General features: G+C 36.0%; 1 long non-coding RNA gene across 1 annotated transcript in view; it reads right to left on the bottom strand.

The window, feature by feature from the left end:
- Nucleotides 1–768: 768 nt before the first annotated feature.
- The window catches only part of LOC108372189 (uncharacterized), a 21,248-nt gene continuing 12,520 nt past the window's right edge, over nt 769–9,496 (bottom strand). The window contains exon 2 of the long non-coding RNA XR_001848821.1: nt 769–804. This is a non-coding gene — a long non-coding RNA (uncharacterized LOC108372189). The remainder of the gene's footprint in view (nt 805–9,496) is intronic.

Raw genomic sequence — 9,496 nt, 5'->3', positions numbered from 1 at the left:
ACAGGCTTTTGCAAATTGAGTCATAGCCAGCGATGGGCACTTTCTCACCTAACGTATAACAAGCAAAACTGTCGCATTTGGGGCCCATGTCATTCAAGAAAAAACTGTGCTGCCACAACGAGTTATAGTTTGGTGTAGTTTTCGAGCTCGCTGAGTCATCGGACCGTACTTCTTTGAGAATGATGCCGGTAGCTCTGTCACGACAAATGGTAAACTGTAAACCAAAGCGTGATATGATAATAAACCTTGAATTATTTAGATGGCATGGACTTGGACTATTTGTGGTTTCAACAGGAAGGTGTCACTTGCCATGCTTTCGCATGAAACAATGGCCCTATCGCAAACGAAGTTTCCGAGATCAAATGGCCGCCGAGATCTTGCAATTTGACACCATTGGTCTGCTTTCTCTAGGATTACGTGAAAAGCCTGGCCTACGCCAATAAGCCCGAGAAGATTCCAGAGCTGATTAGCGAGATAATGCTTGTTTTAAATGACATAAATACAGCCAGAACCATGCCAAAAAGTTAGGTAAAATTTTGATATTAAAAAAAAAAAACTAAAAATTTAGTTGTGTTTTATTTATTTATAAGAGAAATTATTGAATCACCCACAGGTAAAATGCAGAGTTGCCTTCTTTCCATTTAAACGAAACTTAGAACAAACAATCCATAGCAAAAAATTACAAAATAAAAGCTTTAAAAACAGATTAACCTTTTATGTATTTAAATTTACAAAAATACAAAACATTTTACGGACACTTACCTTTTCAAAATAAGCTCGCTTTAGTGGCAATCATCGAAGAGTCTGTAAACAAAAAAGATATATTGAAATATTATTAACTAATATGATTTTTAATAAAAATCAAAGTAATAAATTTTATACATATACGTACATATAAACATACGAGAGCAATTTTATAAATCAGATACTTTTTACACTTCCCGTGCAGGAACTTTTAATACAACACTATTTCTGTAAAATGTAAAATTTTTAACAATGCAATGTTTGTTATTAATTCCAGTTTAACAGCTACTAAATCAGACAGTGAAATTCGATGATAATGGAAAAAACTGAAGAAAATAACAGGTATTCCAACTGCTATTTTCTGTTTCCAAACGGCAGGAAATGGCTTAGGGGTAAGGAATTTGGGCCGAATGAAGAGCTAATCGTTAAAACAAACATCTATTTAGGACCTTGAAGAAAACTATTATTATATATATTTTTGAGGGATAAAATAATTGGAAATAACTAGACCAAAGTTATTGAGCTAGACGGATGCTAGTATGTTGAGAAGTTGAGCCTTTGTTTTGCCAAAATAAAGAAGTATTCAAAAAGCCACTGACTTAACAAACTGCTCTCATTAAATTAAAAAAATAAAATAAAATATATTTTACTGGCAAAAAGTCTTGGCCAACCTTAAACCTCTTTAATGACCTAGCTAAGACAATTGCAATTCAATCCATACGCACTTCTCCAACATTGACTTCCATTTGTGGGGAATGTGATCAGCAGGCACCACCTACAAATAGTCTCTTATTGTGCCATGATCTAGAATCATGGAAATGACAGTTCCTACCAGTAGTATGTAAGTATGTGTGCATATAATAGCTTAAGAACAAAATACCGTAATCAGAGTATCCCAAACCTTAGCTAGATTCAGGCGGCGCTCAAGGCTTTGTTATTGTTTGATTTTAAATCTTCTTTAGTCTTTGATGGCACTAATAAACTTAACGCCCTTGCTGAACAAAGTGATTAATGATATTCTACTGCTTTCAGGACCAGGTCACGAGGGAAAAGAGGGGGAATGGGGCTGCGACCTCAACTACCATAGCACCTGAGCAAATCCTTGCATTCCTAGTAGGTTCAAACTTAATCAGGGAAAAACTTAGAAAAGAGATAATAAAAATAAAAAAAACAACACTGGTGAAACACCAAAGAACTTTGACAAACCAAAATCTTTCTGGGGCTGTAAAACTAATAGAGGTACGCAATCAGTGTTGCCGCTGTGCGACTAAAGGGGCAATTTGACCCTTTTTAAGCGCCAATACCCTTTGACCCAACCTTTTTCTTTTTAAATTCAAGAGCGGAGCGTTCTAGCAGCGAAAATACTTCAAAATACATGTAAATTTGATTTTGACTTTGGTTCTCAGATTTATTCTTTTCGCTGGTAAAGAAAAGCAAAAATAATGTGGTGACCCTTTTTTCGTCAACTACCACTTGTTTGCGACTTTCTGAAAATTCTCAACGGAAACACTGTACGCAATGCTCAATGTGGCCAATAGATTAGCACACATCTGCCTCCAAACGATCTTTGAAACTTTTTCTATTTATTTTGTTCTAGCCATGCGCAGAATTGGTGTAACAGCAGTTGCCGCTATTTGCTCGGCGGATGACTGCTCTTAGTCGAAAGCTCTGCCGATCTAATTTGACACTTAGAATTCAGGAAAAGCTCTGAATGATAACAAAATGGCATAGCAATGGAATCTCCTATTAACGGCAAAGGGAGTCTTGCCGCGATTTCTACTGACCTTGGCTAGATATGCGCCCCACCTACTGAAGTATATACATATTTTCATATTGGGTTCAGTGGAGGAATATTTTTTTCGAATACAAAACACCAAACCTCTGTATCGGATCATAGCTCCAGAGGATTTGTTTTTTCTAAGGTAGTTTGCAAAAGCGAGTAATAAATAAAAGAGCTTAGAAAATGTATGGTTATATTACATTCACAGTAGAGAGTTAACTAGTATTTTGAACTAAACTTTTGGTACAGATATTTTCAGGACAGTAACTTGCAATAAAAATAAAAGTAACACTTCGAACGGGAGTTAACTCGTACTATAAAAATGGGCCTTATGCTTCAACATTTTAATCACCACTTAGTTACTCTACCCGTTCTTGATTGGTCCATTAAAAACCAGCTTTTCCATTCTCAAAAGACACGCCAGCCACGCAAAGAGACTAGCCTATTTAGTGCAGACGAATCCTTTCTAGTTAATTGAGAAAAAATATTTGTGCTTTCTGCAGCAGAGAACATAGTTTTTGAAAAATTTACTTCCTGCTTTTTAGCGCTTTGTGAATACCCACAATTGCTGGAGTTTACGGCAACCTCTTTTACTTGCTTGGGTATAATTTCTATGCAATGCAGTTTGCGCTGACTGACGATTTATATTTTTCCATACTGCCTTACATAAATAAATAAATAACTACATACGTATGGCAATACATATGTATGTATATATATCCAAAATAAACAACCGTTCCTGATGTACTTATTGTACCTTATTGATTTCGAATTTCATTGAATAAAGAAATGGTAAGCAAACGCCAACGAAAGTGCACATAAAAATACTAGAAAAAGGTACTTATTCACTGACTATTTTGCCACAAAATGGATAGCATAAATATACACAAATAAGGCAAGAGTGGCTAAAAAAAAATATACATTTGTACATATATACATACATGCATCGTTCACAACACCCCCGTTTGGGGGTGGCCGAAAAAGGAAGGCACAAAATCTTGCGCTCGGGGTGTTTACACGCTAAGCTTCGAATGACACGAAGTAGCAAAACAAAACAAATAAAATAAGAGAATAAGAAAAAATGCCGACAACAACAACGCCTGTCAGGTGGTCAAAGAGCGGACATACAGGGCATACAAAGGGGGTAACACTTGCTTTTTAAAGCTTAACGTCGGCAACATTGTTTCGATACTTTGCATGACTCATACTGTGGATAGAGGACTTTTGTAAATATGTATGCACATATACATATGTAAATACAAATGCATTAGTATACATGCCTGTGTGTGTGTTAGAGGGTGGTGAGAGGTAAAACAAAAGCAGCATAAGACAAAAGCTGTGGACTATAAACGCACAAAATGTAGTTGCACAAAGAAGGGCGGGCGGCTGCATAAGTTAGCAAGGACATTAAAGTAGTCGATGCAAAGGACATGGATAATGGATGTGAAAAGAAACGAAATCAACATGCCAACAAGTAAATATGTAGAAAAGTGTGAGTTTCGACTTTGGTAAAGTGTTCAAAATGTTTCAAAGTTTAACGAGAAATGTGATGGGGGTTGCATGTTTCACCGCTACAGCTGTGTGGGTACTAATGCCTGCGATGTGGTGTGTGGTGTGGTGCTTATACATAAATACATACGTAACTATGTGGTGATATAATGGCGCTTGACGGTGAATGCTTTAAGTCTGAATTGTGGCTAGAGTGCCGGAAGAGGCGCATTCGCCTGCCAGCTGCGTTCAATTTGTAATATTAAAACGATTTTAGGTAAATTAAAAAACAAAGGGGAAATAAAATATTAAGCTTGGTGTGGGTGTTAAGCCTTAAAACAAATTCTTAGAAATTCAATAAGCGAATTAAAGGAGGCAAATACTAGTGAAGAGGGGGAGGGGGTCGCAATATCGCTTTGCAAATAGTAGCACATGCGCAGCTAAAACACTTTAATAATTTATGAGATTGACTAACGGAAATTTAAGGTATTTATGTGGTTTGAATGTATAGAGTTTGAAGTTTATTATTTAGGTAAATCTATCAATCCTTACGTTTGTGATTTCTATTATAATATTTGGAGTTGACTTTACTATTATTAAAAGACGTTTACAGTTAGTTAGGAGTGGGTATTGGTCATCCTAATTTAGATCAAAACAGTCTTTCATGGAGAACACACTTAAGCTTCCGGCCTTTTGTTATTCCGCGTAGGGGTTTGTGTTTACCCCTATCTCCTTAAAGCCAGTTCGATCAAAGAATTAATGCCATCAGGTTTCTATTCCTATGACCTCTAGGTCGCTGCAGGAATCTCCATTTAATTTTTTAGACCGCTGGGATTGCCTTGACGAGCAGGCGATCATACGAAATAGCTTAAAACAACATATATTTGTAGCAGCTTGAATTTTGCTCATTGCACTAAAATTAAGTTAGAATGAAGAGCTGCAGCTTTTAAATTATGTACTTGGAAATATTCAAAACCATAAACTGTGACGATTGGAAATGTCGTTCGTAGGGATGATGACGACCCGGTGCATTAATTCTGCGGTGCGGCACCCATGACTGGTAAGTCACAGTAAGGGCGCCCAAAATAAAATGGAGGTACCTAACAAGTGCACAACGTCCTGACCGCACTGGCCTCGAATAACTGAAATTCTTTCAATTGTCGCTTTTGTTACAAGTTGCTTTAGGAAATCTTTTCTGCTCACACGGCAATACCATGGCAAAACATATTTCGCATTGATCGTTGACTTTTTTTGTAACGTTTATCTCGAAATCCAACATTTTGATTTAATATTCAACATATCCACCAAGAAGTAAATTGAAATGGTCATTGAACTTTTCAGCCTTACTCTCAGATTTGGCCAATAAAAGACGCAAATATTTTAAAATTTCTTTCATACAAAATGCATGCACAAAAGAAATAATAAAAAATTTTAAAATTTCTATTTCAATATTAAGCCACATAGGATAAACCAAAGGAAAATATTTCATAAACATATACACCTACACATACACATGTATGTATGCACCCACATCTATTCTAAGCATTCATAAAGCTCTTTGCAAGGAGCGCACGTAAAATCCCATACATACATAAATACAAACTTACATTCAAACATACATACGTACAAAATGATGCATGTGTACTACATCAATAATATATGCATACCTCTTCCGGGCAAAATGTCTGCCAGCAACTTCACACCCTTCGCGATGAGAACACCACTTGCTTATGAAAATGTTCTACAATATCCTTTTTATGTTATTATTAAAGTAGATACATGACTGCGGTGCTGACGACGACATCAGGGACAATCATAGTGTCTTGCTTTTGCTGCTTGTCGCCAGCTTTGCCAAAACATGTCTGGGCGACAAGTCGACGCCGATGAGCTTTGAAGACGTTGAAGACGATCTCTTCGGAGCATGAAGTAAGGATATGCTTGTGGTGTTGTTGCTGCTGGCTTTGTGACACAATTGCTTGCGCCAGTGACGACGACGACGACGACGACGATGACGACGACAAATTCAAAGCCAGCCCTAAAACTACACATAAGCAACCCTTCAGGTTTCAGGCTTTTAGCGAGGAGAGAGTATGATGGCCACCACGGAAGATGCTTTGTGGCTAAATATCTTCAGGCAAACATTGGACAATAAAAGTCTAGAGACAAGACGTGTCAAGCGTGCCATTTGCAGAAGTAGTAGCACCAACAAAGTCAGTTATCAGTTATATGTCGAATTTCGCGCTTCAGTCGCCATGGAATGCTGTAGTACGAGTTTTAGAATAATTTCTAAACGCAAGGAAAATGGCTACAAAATATTGGCGCTCTATGTAAGATAATGCAGCGGCATGTACACTCATATAAACTGGTTCATTGCAAAGAGGGAGACATTTTCACAAAAGAAGAAATAAGAGGAAATGTTGGCGGAAGTAAAATTTCGGTACTACTTTTATGTAAGCTAAATGTTATGAATGCAGGAAGCTAAGCATGGCTAAGCAGGGTTCGTATTTGCACACACATGCTCTGCTCACACACACGCCAGAAACACATTCAACTTGTACTCACTGCTCATACACATGTGTGTGCATAAGTAGAAAACAAACTCTGCTCACAGAAAAGTGTGTGCTGTTTGTTATTAAGCACATGCACATGTGTGTGAGCCGATTTTTGTACAAATTTCAGCCCATGCACATGCACATAATATATTTTTAAAAGAATTTGTTTATTAAACGTTATTTTTTGAAAGACAATTCAATAAAAAGTGAGATGTTGTTTGTTTTTTATATGACAGAAAACATATTAAAAAATTATTTTAAGATTTGAGATAGAAATCGAAGTGTATAAGTTTCTCTACGCAAAGCACACACATGTGCGTGTGCTTTATATTAATAAAAATAAAGTACACACATGTGCCCGTGCTTTTTACCAAACGGCACACACATGTGATGTGAGCAAGTTTTTAATTTTTTATATGCACAGCACACGTGTGTGAGCGTAAAATGTTAGGATGTGTTGCGCATGTGTGTGCAAATACGAACCCTGTGGCTAAGTAATTGTAGTTATTTTTGTTTATCCAAGATATTTAAAATATTTTTATTGAAAATTCATGCTACAAAAATACTGAAATATTTGTAGGAAGGCATTACTATACACAATTGCAATTAAGTATACCGACTTTTGTAGATCATAAATATTTTATTGATTTCAGGCGAACATTTTTTATTGTGTTGGAATTGTTGAAAAGAGGATTCGAAGTGAAAAACTTATTTACGCGGTAGGTACACCACAGCCATTTGGCCGATTAAAATTTTTGGAACTGTAATTGGTTATTAAGCGCATAGTATAAGTAGCAATAAAAAAAACTCGGAAGAGTGCAGAGACTCGCATGGCTTAGTATATCAGACTCCTACGACCATTTTAAAACCAAAATTTTCGATTTATAAAGCACTCAAATTCCTTTTATTTTTTATAAATTTGTTTGTTAAAAACACACTATGCTACAAATTTTGTGATGGCACAAAGGCAATATTAATTTTTAGTTTAAGTTAAGATTTTATAACTTAAAATTGCAATTTTTTTAGTCAACATGACAAAAGCTATTTAGAGCCAATATCGAATTATATATGTGTTTCTTTTGAGGTATTTTTAAATCAAGATTTTTTGGGTTAGAGAAAATTTTTTAAGCTTTAAAATCTTGTTTTGAAGATTTTTTTTTTTTTTAATTAAGATTTTTGGAGGACTTTCGCTGGCAATACTGGCCCTGTTCCTCATTACTTTTAGTTTACTGTCATAATAGGTTAAAATAAATAAATAAGCACGCTATAGTGGAAGCGCGCAGGAGGATGCTTTAAGCCTAACTAAAGTATTCGGGTGATGATCCGCAGAGCAAAAACAGTGAAGGATATACGAGAATAAGCTTAGAACTTAATAATATGTAATAATAATAATTACGGCTTAGCGTTGCTGTTGTGTTTTGTTGGAAAGCACTTCCAACTTGCTGCCATCAGATGACATTTCACAAAAACAGCAGCATCGCCACCGTTGACATCAGGCCAACCGAATTGACAACGGCCGCACTACATATTACATAAATGCCGAAGACACACATACAAAGTTACAAACTAACATGAATTTGCGCAGGAAGGCAACAGTTTGTACAACAAACTTGGACATATTCTGTTGGATTAATGGAAAATGTGACAAGAGCAGCCAGCATCAAATGACAGGCAATGAAAGGAGGCAAGCCGCATATGGTTGCACATGGAAATATTTATTTATGTTAGGGCATTTGTGTTAGTGCCACTTGCGCTCATATTGTGAGCGTGCAGCTATAAACATTTTCCGCATTAACTTTTACTAAGAGTAAACAAAGCAATCAAAAATGGAAATGGGTAGCTTACAACTGATTATAACCGTTGATAGTCGCTCGAGGGCGAAATGAGCCACCAAAGCGCCAGACAGCGCCGGTAGTTTGCAAACGGAGCTTGCACTTTTAAGTGCTTATTACTTGATCATAAAAGTATCAATGTTGCAAGCGAATAATTCAATTTCGATATGACCACCAGCTGGAAAAGCTCATCATCTGCTATACACACTACAAATTTTAATGCTGATGATGCTGCGGCTCAAAATCGTAGTACATTAATTTCAATTCAATTTCGGAAGGATGGCCTCTTATTGATGGGTATGGTTTTCATGTAAGCATACATATGTACATTAGGGTGGTCCTTAAATGTAGGAAGCAAATTTCCTAAGCCTCAACTCCTACGCCGATACTACTTTAGTCGAAGACATCACATATAAGTTTGGGTCTCGATTGAATTCGAAAGTTCAGACTACCCTGTGAAGACGTCTTAACCAACTCCAATCGTGACCAAAATTTATATGTGATGTCTGTGACCGTGTACCATTTGAGGGGGAGATACTGAAAAAAATCGTTCAATTGATTTTTTTTAAGGACCAGCCTAATGCACATACATACATACATACATATGTGTGTATGCATGTTATTGATGATTTCCAATTTGTTTTAACGACTGGCGCTACAGCAAAAATAACAGACACAAATACGAATACATGCATACGAATTAATTAAACACACACATACATATGTATGTACAAGATATATTCAGCAGAATTAAATACTGAATGTTGCGGTTGAAAATACAAATATATGGATCTTTATTCTTTGATCATTACTCTTCAACTGAACTAACGATTATCAAAATTCTGTTAACAACGTTGAGTTCAAACTTAAAACTAAGTATTTAAAATTAGCAGTAAATCTTATTCGAGAGTGAGAGCGAGAAAGGAAAGAGTTTGACATATTTATATATAACTCGCCCTCCCATATTAAATTCGAGTCCCATCGAATTCGGTAAAAATATATTAGAAAAGGTAGACATAAAATTTAAGTTTACTATTATACATTTGAAAATTAAAAAAAAAAGTTTTACATATATATCATTTTACAGAATTTTTTTTTTT

This window comes from Rhagoletis zephyria, unplaced genomic scaffold, assembly GCF_001687245.7.
Source record: "Rhagoletis zephyria isolate East Lansing unplaced genomic scaffold, Rhagoletis_zephyria_1.1 Rzeph_scaffold_05519, whole genome shotgun sequence".
In the NCBI taxonomy this organism is placed as follows: domain Eukaryota; kingdom Metazoa; phylum Arthropoda; class Insecta; order Diptera; family Tephritidae; genus Rhagoletis; species Rhagoletis zephyria.
Note: the sequence above shows the minus strand (reverse complement) of the source record. Positions and strands in the feature narration are given on the sequence as shown.